This window comes from Hippopotamus amphibius, chromosome 3 (assembly GCF_030028045.1).
Source record: "Hippopotamus amphibius kiboko isolate mHipAmp2 chromosome 3, mHipAmp2.hap2, whole genome shotgun sequence".
NCBI lineage: Eukaryota > Metazoa > Chordata > Mammalia > Artiodactyla > Hippopotamidae > Hippopotamus > Hippopotamus amphibius.
This window is the reverse complement of record NC_080188.1, coordinates 147,391,333-147,404,577: the sequence shown is the minus strand read 5'-3', so window position 1 is coordinate 147,404,577 and position 13,245 is coordinate 147,391,333. Positions and strand designations below refer to the sequence as shown.

The 13,245-nt window shown below is 44.2% G+C and overlaps 1 protein-coding gene across 1 annotated transcript in view; it reads left to right on the top strand.

The window, feature by feature from the left end:
* KIF26B (kinesin family member 26B) overlaps positions 1-13,245 on the top strand; it is a 475,056-nt gene that overhangs the window by 360,276 nt on the left and 101,535 nt on the right. The window lies entirely within an intron of this gene.

Genomic DNA, 13,245 nt, shown 5'->3' with positions numbered 1-13,245 from the left:
TTTTCTCTGTCATAAGACTTTTTCCCCGTTCCTCAGCTCCCCCATCCTCCCAGTAATCATATTTGCTGTCAGCTGTCTTTGTGGGGATTTAGTGACTTTGTTAGGGACGAATGCCAGCTCTGAGGCCCTGCAAAAGGACCTGTGATGTCAGCCTTTGTCTGTATGACAGCCCGATGGGAGAAGTACCCTGAGCTACCAGCGTGAGCTGATTATCACTGTGTCGTGGCCACCTCCGAACCTGCTTCCTGATCGTCTGGGCATTAAATAGGTTTCCCTGGTGCCTTCCCAGGCCTTTTCTGCCTTGTTTCATTGATTATATAGCTAGCATTTCTTTAAGGCTTGCGAAAGGGGGTACTTTACTGCAACTCCTCAAAAAACCCATTTCCACACGAATCACCTCTGGCCTTTTTCTGTTTGGCACATTGTTTAGACAAAGAGGCGCTTGTATGTATCACTTCCCAGCAGACTGTCCTAAGTGGAAGCCTGGGATTTGGAACCTGGCGTTTTTTCTGCCCTCTAAATGAATGCCTTGTTGGCTAGGTTGTTGACACAGCGCAGTTTCTTAATTTTATAGCCTAAGGGACTGCCTTAGCTACAGGCCACATTCCCTTATTATTATTGATATGAGCTACCGTATTTCTACTTATATATTTCAGGGGATTAATTTTTGCTTCTCAGCATCATTTATGACGTGATTCACATCTAGATTTAATATAAGATTATTTACTTCCCCAAATACTTCATCTACCCTTCAGAATTTTGTCTCCAAAAATGGTTTTTTAGATGATTTAATCCAAACCTCTCATTTTACAAATGAGAAAACAGAAATCTAAAACAAGTTTTCTCAAGAGCGGCACTATGACATTGGGCACTATGACATAATTCTGGGTTATGGCAGGCTGCCGGGTGCACTGTAAAATATTTAGCAGCATCCCTGGCTTCTACCCGCTAGACGCCGAGAGCATCCCCCAAACTGTGACAGACAAAAATGTCCCCAGACATTGCCAAATGTTCCCTGGTTGAGAAACACTTGTCTAGAGGTAGACGCAAAAGTAGGTTATGACTGAGTCAAGAATAGGACCCAAGTGTCCTGACACCCAGAACCACTCTGTCCAGGTTAGGCAACAGAATTACGTTCTCACCCTTCACAGAGCTCTAACTAATAGTCAAGAGAGTGTCCACAGCTCTCAAGGGAGACAGGAGGGCTTAGGAGACTAAGGAGCCAGGAGCAAGGAAGAGCTCTGTGGAACTCTGGGCAGATGTGTTCCCTTTATCCAGTCTCCCATCTACTAATAGAACCTGACCCAGTGACTCATTGACTCAACTTCTACGAGTGAGCTAGACAATGTGTAGCCAGCACATGGAAGCAACCTAAATGTCCATCAACAGAGGAATGGATAAAGAAGATGTGGTACATATGTACAGTGGAATATTACTCAGCCATAAAAAAGAATGAAATTGGGTCATTTGTAGAAACATGGATGGACCTAGAGACTATCATATAGAGTCAAGTAAGTCAGAAAGAGAAAAACAAATATCACATATTAACACATATATGTGGAATCTGAAAAAAAATGGTATAGACAATTTTATTTACAAAGCAGAAATAGAGACACAGACGTAGAGAACAAACATATGGATACCAAGGGGGAAAAGGGGCGGGTGGGATGAACTGGGAGATTAGGATGGACATATATACACTATTGATACTATGTATAAAATAGATAACTAATGAGAAACTACTGTGCACCGCGGGGAACTCTACTCAATTCTCTGTGTTGACCTAAATGAGAAGAAAATCCAAAAAAGAGGGGATATATGTATACATATAGCTGATTCACTTTGCTGTACAGTGTAAACTAATACAATATTGTAAAACAACTATACTCCAATAAAAAAAAAAAAAGAAAGAAAATCATGAGATGTATGTCCACAGAGAACAGATTTAGGGGAGAGAATACAAGAGGCAGAGGAACGTTTCTCCTGACCATCCACACACCCAGAAGCCGGGACCAGCCCCACGGCCGAGGCCCCGCGAGCCTCACACAGTAGAGTCGCACGCATTCTTGGCCAGGTGGATGTCAGCTCGGCCCTGGTCTCCATGTTTTTGTGGAAGTCATGATTCACACAGTTTCTTTGGCATTTTTTCCTAAGCTCTAACAAGCATCCAATTTGTATAGGGCTTCATTCTTCTCCTTGAAATCGGTGTCCCTTTCCTCTCCTGGCCACGGGCCTAGAGAACGCATGTAGCAGTAAAGGTGAGGCATGTGGTAGCTAATGCACGCCCCGGGGTAGAGCCACCTCCTGATGGCGGTGGACGAATGTACTTACCCGGGATTTCATAGGTGAGAGATCAGACGTTTTCATGTGGGGCCTGATTCTGGGGCCTAGTGTGAATCTGGGTTTCCACTGGATAAAGGGAAGAAAACTCCACGCGTTGGATTCTAACATTCTCACCTTCCTGTTCTGCTCCCTGTCCTTGGCTCATTGGGCTCCTTGGAACTGGTCTGAGATGACCTTCCTCTAAAAACAAAACTTCATTCGGTGGCTGTGCCTACAGGCAAAGCGAAAATTTTACTTTCAACTCTCTGAGACTTTTGTTTAAATGATGCTAGAAATGCTGAAATAGAAACTGAATTTCTGCATGAAATTACTTTTGGGTCGTTAAATAGGCTCTAGGAGCAGAGTTAATGAACTGAGGGGAAATAGGTTCTGGTTATGCTACCAGAAATTGTGGTTTTATTCTAATAAATCGTTGCTTTGGAGAAAAGTCCTTTCTACACTTTCCCCGTCCTAGTTTTTTTTCACTCTTTGAATGAACACAGGGTATTCTCTGTGTTTCTGAGTTATTCCCTTCCCAGCCACCTGGTCATAATCCAAAGGGAAAAACAAACTAGACTGATTCCGTGAGCTGTATTTCATTGCCATTGGCATGTGGATCACAGTGCTCCGTTTTCCACCAAATAAAGGAAGAACATTCTGGAAACTTTGCACAAAGAAAAATTCATGTTTATCTCTACATGAGATTTCTTTTAAGGGGGACAAATAGCAGCAAATCAAATAAAGAGGAGCCTCAGTTTTCACTAACGCCAGTCTGTGTTTCTGAAGGTTTTCTTTTTTGAGGAAGAGTTGTGTCTCATCCTGCTCAGCGAGCAGCCTGTGTGATTGAAGGAAGGAGCTCACTCTCTCTGCCACGTTTCTCCAGCTGTAAAACAGGGATAAGAGCTCTACCAGCTGTCATTACAGAGACTCTCTGAGCACAACTGCTGCACCAGTTGGGGAAGAACTCAGACTCTCAGGGAGGAATGTCATCTCATAGTAAAACCCCCAAATGCCCACCCAGCATTTAACATTAAGTGGCCTCTTCCTACTGCACCACTTATATTCTTCCCTTTGCCATAGATGTCAAAACTACAGTCTTCTCTCCTCTCCCCTTTCCCAAAGAGCAGCCACGGCCTGCAAACTGAGCGAAACACAAGAGAAAAAGATACTACCTGGGTAAGTGGGTCTATCAGCAGGATCCTACCAGGAAAACAGTGTCACACTCATTTCTTATTTTGAAAAGAATTATGGATAAGGTGTAGAAACTAGAAAGGCTAATACAGTAGCCCAGGGCCAACCATAGCAGAGTGCCCACATCCGAAGAATGAAGGGAGGAAGTAGCTTTCTGTGCCAGAGGAAAGGAAGGGTGGAGAGGCCTCCTGACTTGCCTTCCTCCCTCTGGAATGTGAGAGCATCTGGTGATGTGGTCCAGGCAGGCCCACCTCCCTGGCACAGAGCAGGCTGGAGAAGGGTGGAGAGTGCCTTTGGAGGGCACGGAGGGAAATTGGCCCAGCATGGATCAGAATAATTCTATCAAAATAGCCCTCCTCACTCCCTGAGACTACAAGGCTTTCATCCCTGCCCGCCCTTCTCGTCCTTGGCTGGATGTGGCTTGGACCTCCCACCCCCTGCCTCACTTGTCCTTTTCCATCCTGTTTGTCGCCCTCATTCCTTCTTCTGCCGATACTGGGATAATGGTCCGAAAAACGAAAGGCTATTTCAGATCATCTCTTTTGCTGCTAACAGCATGAGGTTTGTTCTGCCAGCAGAGTAACACAGACCTAGGACAGGGGTTTACTCTGAGCTTAGTGCATTCATTTTACTCAGTACAGACCATGTTTCTCAGTAGCCACTGCTTGAGCAGATTCTGAGTGTGTGGGACACAATGGCACAGCAACAGTGTTGGCCCACTTACCGGCCAGGTTGCTAAAATGTGGATTCCATACTGCATGCCCGTTGGATGTCAACCCTTTTGGTCCTCTTGAGTCCCATTTAGAAAATTATTTCTTCAGATATGTTGTCAGTACCCAAGAGACCTACAAGAGTTGATGCTGCCTGGAAAGGTGTTCTCTAGGCTCTTTCTCTTCAGTTTTTTCCCCAAGTTCAAACCCAGAGCTGTTGATGACACTTTGCCTTTGGTCAGAATAGCATTGAGTTCTGTTGCAAATATATTATTGAGCATTATAATGATATAGATAGGTGATAGATAGATGATAGGTAGATAGATAGGTAGATGATAGATAGGTAGATAGATAGATAGATAGAAGTGTGTGTCTGTGTGTCTTGTGAAGACTGGAGTCAATTTCCTTCTGTGAGTCATCCATCTTCCCGCCTTGACCTAAATTCAGACAGCTGACTGGGATTTCAGTTCCTGTAGGAGTCCATAACCACCGGCTTATTAACACCTTGCTTCCAAGTGGAAAGCTATTAAATGAGAGGCAAGAGACATGGACTCTACATCTGGTTCACCGCATCTAACCGTTGAACTTGCATACGTCACTTTACCCTCTTGGGTCTCAGGTATTTTATCCGTAAATATAGTAAAGCATGAAGAAGTGGCATTTCCTCTCCAAGTGAGCAATGTGGAATAACTTAGCCATGTTAGTAGCACTGGATGTAACTGTTACATCCAGGCAACTACTGAGACTTGAGCAAAGACCTTTATGGCTTTTGAAAGTCAGATCTATTGGAAGGAAGAAGGGTACTAAGCTTCACGTGACTGTCGTACGATCCCCAGTCCTGCCCGATGTGTCTACAGAGTGATCAGTAGGGACTGAAGGAGATGAGAATTTACCATGCGTCCAACAAGGGGGTTGTTGTATTCCTCAACCTGTCCATAAGTTACACAGTAAAGATTTGAGTAATAGAAAAGAACAGTTTCAAAGGACTTGTTACAATCTATCAAGTCAATAACTTACAATTTTAGAAAATCCCTGCATACAAATGTACACAGTTTTGAGCTGTTTTACAACTTATCAGGCCATTAATCTAAGTTTTAAAAGTCCCTTAATATACTTAATCATAGCTTGTGCTTTTTTAAAGTGCTGAAATATCTCACAGCAGCACAAGGAAAAAATGACTTTAGGGAGTTCCACAAAACCTGCCAAAGCAACCACAGATATATTCAGTGTGAGGTCTGTTTTGTGTACCACTTACATGCTCTAGATTGAACTTGATCTAAAGAGTTTGTATTAGTCCTCTTGCCTTGTCTGCCCAGCGAAGCAATCGTGGTAGAGAGGAAAATGTACATGATCTCCACCCAGAGCTGTGTTTGAATCCTGTTTCTGCTATTTACTTTCTGTGAGACCTTAGGGAAGCCATTTTGCTCCTTTGAATATATTTCTTCTATGACAGTAAAAGGCCTATCTTATCGGGTAGCTGGGAGGTTTGGCAAAGAACACAAGGCAGAGGTAAGCCCTCAAGAGATGCTTGTTAAACTGAAACCACCTGCAAGAGCTGACACTGAGCAAAAGGGGCAACGGCATTCTCTGCTACCATCACCTTCAAAAAAAACCCTACACAGCCCCAGTGACCCTCAGAGAAGCCAGCAGTCAGAATACACTTACCTCCGTATCTTTTGTAAATTCAAACGCACCCCACCTCAACAGTCAGCGTAACTACCACCTCCTACCCACTCCCTGGAAATATAAGAAGAAAGCATTTAGAATCTGGGTGGGTTGCTTCAAAACCATTTCCAACCCCTGATCTAATTTGTCACTATCATTTATAGAACAGTCTTCCTCCTCCTTTCTGTCTTCTTTCATTTCCCTTTGTACCTGCATCTAGAACCTTCCCAGGAAAGATCCCACTTCCAAATACTTCCATCTGTTCTTTCTAACTCTCAGATTAAAACTTTACGGCTCCTGTAGACTTGAGCTTCAACTGGGTGAAAGGCACCATCAATGATATTGGGGATGTGAAGATAAGCAAGATGCAAGCTCTCCTTCAAGGCACTCACAAAGAGTCTTACAAATTTGAAAATGAGTTTTTGTGCCTGGAGCATAACTGCCGTATGTAACTGCCAGATCTGTGTATCAGCCCCTGGGCTCTGCCACCCTGGCTGCAAGTCTCTCTTAGCTGCCACCATCATGTCCCCATCCAGATACCTCTACCCTAGACTTAGTCTTCTGGGTGAAATTCACCATAGTCTCATTTACTCCCTTTTTATAGATGAATGTTTTTTATCATGCATGAGAGTTTATTAAATCAGTCCATTTTGAGTAGAGTTCACTAGAGCTTTCTCTAATGTTGCCTGAGGGCCCTTTGCCATCTGGACTGTGTTATAGGTAGATAGGATCATAATATGATCTTCTGGTATCTAAATGGGATTCAAGCTGGATCTGGGTTATATCATTACGCTAACTTTTAGTGCATCAAAGCCAGACCAACTGGCTGGAAGGTTGCTGGTTTACACCTACCCAACAAAGCAAAATTTGCATTTCCTCTGCGCCACCCAGTGAACGTTACATGTTTTCAGTGGCTGGTTTATTTTGAAACACTTCCATCAAATTCAAGCATCGTTCTTCAAGCATCGTTCTGGATGAACTGTGATCCAGAAGCAGAGGATCCTTCCCTGGTGAAATTACCCCAAGTCTTCTGGTTTTAATAACTGTTTTCCACATGAAATAAATACTGACCATTCTACCCAACTATACATGCTTTCTGATTTTAGAATTTGTTCAATGAAAGTGTTACACATTATCCTCAAATACACTCACACTCATCCACACTCATGCCCATAGAGTCACATGCATTGCAGAGCCAGGACCATGTTCTCCAGGAGGAAAAATAGTCTCAGAACAATTGCTGACTTCCTTTAATGTTGATTTCCTAATGAGTATAATTTTAATAAGATCCCAAATAATTGTTTGTTTGAGGGAAGAGGGAAATAAAAGAACTTATAGGAAGAGTTAATCTGGATTTTGTTGTGGGAAGTTTATGCTTCCATGACAATAATAAAAGCTGTGGGGGAAAAGCTACAGAACAGATAAGTATAAACGCAAGATTTGGGCTACTTTTAGGAGAAAAGTTCCTTAACCTGTTGATCCTTCCTTAGGGTAGCACTTACTTTATTTTGCTTTAGAACTCAAAAGTTTTCCTTAAGGAGAACTATGGAATAGAATCAGAAGCTACTTTTATTTTGACAGCACACAAACATTCTTTCTTTAGCTCCCAGAGTCTTTAAAACTAATGACTGTCATTTTCCTAGGATTTAACATTCACATCAATTGTGTTTTTGATTCACAATGGAGTTTGAGGGAAAGATTCCATGAGGATGAAGCCAACATTCTTCCCGAGCAGTGATTCTCCAAGTGTGAGGCCAAGACCAGCAGCAGCAGCAGGAACTTGTGAGAAATGCAGATTCCCAGGCCCACCCCAGACCTCCTCCTGAATCGAAACTCTGTGGGGTGAGGGTGGGGGAGGGCACGAACCTGTGTTTCAACAAGTAGTTTATGTTTGAGTAGTTTGCTGTTGAGTAAGAAAACATGAGCTTCACCTTGCATGCTTATATGAAATCAATTCCCAGGAACGTGGTTACTTAAAACAAAAATGTGCCTACAAGCAGCTTATGCAGCTCAATATCAAAAAAACAAACAACCCAATCTAAAAATGGGCGGAAGACCTAAATAGACATTTCTCCAAGGAAGACATACAGATGGCCAAAAAACACATGAAAAGATGCTCAACATCACTAATCATTAGAGAAATGCAAGTCAAAGCCACAGTGAGGTATCACCTCACACCGATCAGAATGGCCATCATCACAAAATCTAGAAACAATAAATGCTGGAGATGGTGTGGAGAAAAGGGAACCCTCCTGCACTGTTGGTGGGAATGTAAATTGATACAGCCACTATGGAAAGCAGTATGGAGGTTCCTTAAAAATAGAGTTACCATATGACCCAGCAATCCCACTACTGGGCATATACCCAGAGAAAACCATAATTCAAAAAGATGCATGTACCACAATATTCACTGCAGCACTATTTACAATAGCCAGGACATGGAAGCAACCTAAATGTCCATCAACAGATGAATGGATAAAGAAGATGTGGCACATATATACAATGGAATATTACTCAGCCATAAAAAGGAATGAAACTGAGCTATTTGTAGTGAGGTGGATGGACCTAGAGTCTGTCATACAGAATGAAGTAAATCAGAAAGAGAAAAACAAATACCGTATGCTAACACATATATATGGAATCTAGACAAATGGTACTGATGAACCTAGTGGCAGGGCAGGAATAGAGAAGCAGATGTAGAGAATGGACTTATTAGGACACCGAGGGGAGGGGAAGCTGGGACGTAGTGAGAGAATAGCATTGACATATACACACTACCAAATGTAAAACAGATGGCTAGTGAGAGGCTGCTACGGAGCATTGGCAGATCAGCTTGATGCTTTGTGAAGACCTAAAGGGGTGGGTTAGGGAGGTTGGAAGGCAGGCTCAAGAGGGAGGGGATATGGGGATATATGCATACATATAGCTGATTCACTTTGTTGTAGAGCAGAAACTAACACAATACTGTAAAGTAATTATGCTCCAATAAAGATTTTAAAAAAAGTTTTATCGTAAAAAAAAAAATGTTGCTAGGGAGGCCGTATTAGGTGGCCAATTGCCTCATACAAGTCTACAGAGTAAAGAATCTGTGCTGTGTCCCTTGTGTGATAGAAACCCACTCCCTGTCTGGGAGCATGGATCAGTTGCAGGACAGAGCGGTGCTCAGTAGGTGAGCTAACACGTGATCCTGAGGGTGGAGGAGCCAAGGCTGTGGATTCTCCTCCACTAGGGAGAAAAGAGATGTTCCTCTGTCAGGAAGCTCCCTAACTACCACTGACCTAGACTGCTCCATGGTTAGAACAGAGCAGTCTACATCTTGTGGATTTACGTACAACTACCATACAACAAGCATTCTCTTCTCGAGAGTTCTGAAGCAGATCTGTCTCGCTCTTTCCTTGAATGCAAATGTTTTGGCATACTTTGCTTTCCCAGGTAAGGAGTGTGCCCTGCTCATTGGCATTTTAATAAATATTTATTTATTGGCTGACTGGTTCATTATGCTCGTTGTCAGGTCACGTGGCTGCTTCCAGCACCAAGTTCACATGCATACAGCAGACTCCTAACTCTGCAAAGAGCTGTCATCTACAAAGCCCCAATTGAACAAGCGGTCAGCACATCTAAAATGCTATTCTATTAAAGTGCTAGCTGCACAAACATTCTCTTCCTTAACTTTGTGACAGCCCACATTGGAAGAAAGTTGGCAGTGTTGTTAGCGTTGGTGTACAGATGGAGAAATCGTGACCTTGAAGCTGTTCTGTTGCAGAGCGATGGGAACCTCTCAGTTACTCTCCTTCTCTGTCCTTCAGTAGTTCCCCATTGTCCAAGTTAAGCACAGACTTTTTAGTTTGGAAAAGAAGTCTCTCCACATCCTGACATCCACCTAATTTTCCAGCAGAATTTCTTACCCCTCCTTCACCTTGCCCACCCTAAACATCAGAATAAAATCATAAAACAATACTTACTGAGCCCTGACCATGTATCAGGCTCTTTGCCAAGAGTGTCACATGCATCAGCTTATGTAATCTTCATAACAGCTTCCTCAAGGTGTTGGCATTATTACCACCTCCACTTTATAGATGAGGAAACCGAGGCACAGAGCAGCTGAGAAACTTGACACAAGGCCCCATAGCTACTTGCAGGTTCCAACACACCAGTCATCCTCTTCCCACACATTCACTGTGCCCGGGTGCCTGCACCCTGCCTTAGGTGCCTAGCTGGCCCTGACTCCTCTCATTGATCATCATCTTCCTGAAACGTTTCCTAGCCCTGCCTCCCTAGTGGCAATGTCCCCTCCCATCTGGACCCTCGTTGTACCCCACTACAGAGCTCTTTTGTACCATCTGTTACACTTTTTTAATTTACCTGATACACGAAGCCCCTTGAAGACAACAGCTGTTTTTTAAGCTCTCTGTAACCACAGAGCTTGGCATGGTACCTGGCTCACATTGAGAGGTACTCCACGGATGCTGAAGGAATGAATGGATGGAGGCTTCCTGATTCATGCTGTGGGTGTTTACCAACTAGACTAGTTTGGAGAGTGGCCAGGAGTGTGGGAGAGTCGCTGGCCATTGCTTTGTCCAGTCTGTATCCCTTGGGCAAGTTTCTTCTAGCCTGAGGTTTCTAGTCCAAACAAGATGAACTGTGTACCATGCTCTAATGAGGGGACAGTAGCTCAGGCTCCTTGCAAATACAAAGAGGGAAGTTTGTGGGTTCACTAGGAAGGCAGGATAAAAGAGCCCTATGTAAGCTGGAGCCCAGGAACAAATTCCATGGACAGAGCCCTGTGGCAGTGTCCATTCTATGGAGCCATGATCAAGCCCCCTTGTGCATTCTGGTCTTTGAGGAAGCTGATTCCACACGATGCGAAAGGGCCTGTCGAGGGTGTTTGTGGGACCTAAGTGAAGTTCACTTCCATAGTTTGGCAAGCCGTAGCTGTAGACCATCCATTCCCGCACATGATAAATGCTTCTGACATTTGCTTCAGACATAGCATGCTAGAAAGTCTTTTAAATTCTCAAATGCAGGAGCATACCTTCCTGATCAAGCGCCTTTCATTAAAGGTTGCCAAAGCCCCTCAACCACAGGGAGAATGCCCCCCTCCCAGACCCTCTCCCCAGCCCCAGCCTTCCAGGCAAAGAGGATTATCATTGTTGGATTATGGGTATATACCTTAATTTTTTCTTTTTTCAGTTCTTACCATAAGCACACTGGGGAAGATTGCCGTTAGGTACATCTCACATTTACTTGGTACTTCTCGCCCTAAACTCCATCTGTTTCTTCACGCACACATTTTCAGAAAATAAAGAGAAAACGTGTCCTCCAATAATCCTCCACATTAGAATTTACCATTCTGCTTTGAACTTGTGTCCCGCTGCCAGCGAGGGCTTCCCTGCAAGGTAGAGCCGGTTAAGGGAATTAGAGGCGGTCAATGGTTTGCCTCTGGCCAGAGGTGGCGGGAGATTTTCATCAAATGCACTTGCTCCTTTACCCCCCACTGGGCTTCACTCACCCCTTCCTCTTATCAGCATGTCCTCTTCACCTCCGGGGGCTGCCCAGGTTTATCAGATCCCATCCAGTTCTTCCAACAAGAAGGCAGCATGAGCTGGGGGCTCTTTGGAGCTAAGCTGAGAATTAAAGTTGTTCTGGTTCTAAGCCTAAAACTTGAAAATAAAGTACTCTGAAATGGAAATGCCACTTTCTCCCTTTTCTCTTATACATAGTCCTGACTTTGTCCACCCCCCCCCCCCACCTCCTCCTGTCCCTCGCTTCCTCAGCCCCGGCCTGGGCTCTGTGCGTCGTGTGTGTCTTACATGTATAGTGGAATTGGACAGATGCACTCCCGAGTGGGAGGCCTTTTGGAGGAACTGACAGCGAAAGCAGTGGAGTAATTGTGGCTAGTGTTGCTGTTAGTGAACTTTCTTCACCTTTTTTATTGAGTGAGAATGAAAGTCTCTAAGACTTACTAAGGGCCCAGGGATTTGGGACTGAGATACTGGTGTAAAGTCTCCCTCCCCCTCCTTCCTCCCTCTCGTCCCCTCTTTTAGTGTGAGGAGGGCCCAAGCATGTGCACTTGGGCATGGCGATCCACTGAGTGCGTCAGGCTTCAATGAAAGTCATGTTTACCCTAAACGTCAGCTAAGACTCTTCCAGATTTCAATCTCTTGGCCCTAAAGCTCCCTCAGGTGCCTTTTCTCACTAGGACAAGTCCCTCCTTCTTCTCTTCCCTGGAACTAAGGCTGCAGAGGTTCCAGGCTGGAGAAACAGCCCAGTCCTGAAGTGTGTGCGTCCATGGCTTTTCCAGGAGGGGAATCCCCAATCCTGCATCGAATCCGGCCTCCCCAGGGGGCCTGGAGAAGGATGCCTTCTCTCCCAAGACCAGGTAGATAGTCCTGTGGGCCTGGAAAAACCGCAGTGCTGAGCACTGAGAACCCAAGCTAATGCCGACACCCCTCGGTTCTACTCAGGTCTCACCTGTCCCCAGGAAGCACTGAGAACCCAGGCTGACGCTGACACCCCTAGCTTCTACTCCATACAGAGTAGAGTAGAGTACCTCCATACAGAGTCCTGCCAGGAATAAAATTGTCATCCCACGAGAGACGCACATATTTAATAGCACTTGCGGGCAGCACGGACAGTGTTCCTAAATGACAGTTTTATAAAGAAAATGGACCGAAGTGATGAATGCCAAAAAAATACATATCTAGTTATTAGATGATCACAGCTGTTGCCTTTTTTATTTAGATAACCACGCTGTTTATTATGGCGCTTTACTAAATTCCATGGTGGACCTGGTAGCTAGTATTTCTGGACAGTCCCCTGACAGGGTAAGCTGACTTATTTTCAAGCGTTCTGGGTGTTATTTATCTAAGTCAAAAGCCAGAAGCAGCGGGATCTTGAAATTCCTGGGACCAAGGAGAATCCAGTTATGAGGGACATAAGACCCTAAATCAAGTGTCAGGTTAGCAAGCTGAAGTCTTCATATTTCTGATAAACTGGGCTGCAGAAAAGAAAAACAGCTTTCCGTTGGCCCTGTTGGTAGCCAAGCCTAACAGCATCTTTGGTGACAGCGGAGCTGGCATCAGTAGATGCAGCATTTCTTGAATGCTCGCTATTTAATGACAGGTCTGTTAGCTCTCCAGTCGTAACCCATGAGGGAGCTTTAGCAGTAAGTGGGCCCTTTATTCACAAGACGTGCCAAAATCCAAACTGAGTCCACCTGAAAGAATTCTCATTTAAGGCGTGCCCAATGCTGCTTTTCTCAAACATTTCTTCCATGCTGTTTTATCTTTTGAATGGGTATTTCCAAAGATAAAACAACCACAATAACCAGAAACTAACCACAATAGTTTTCCTACCT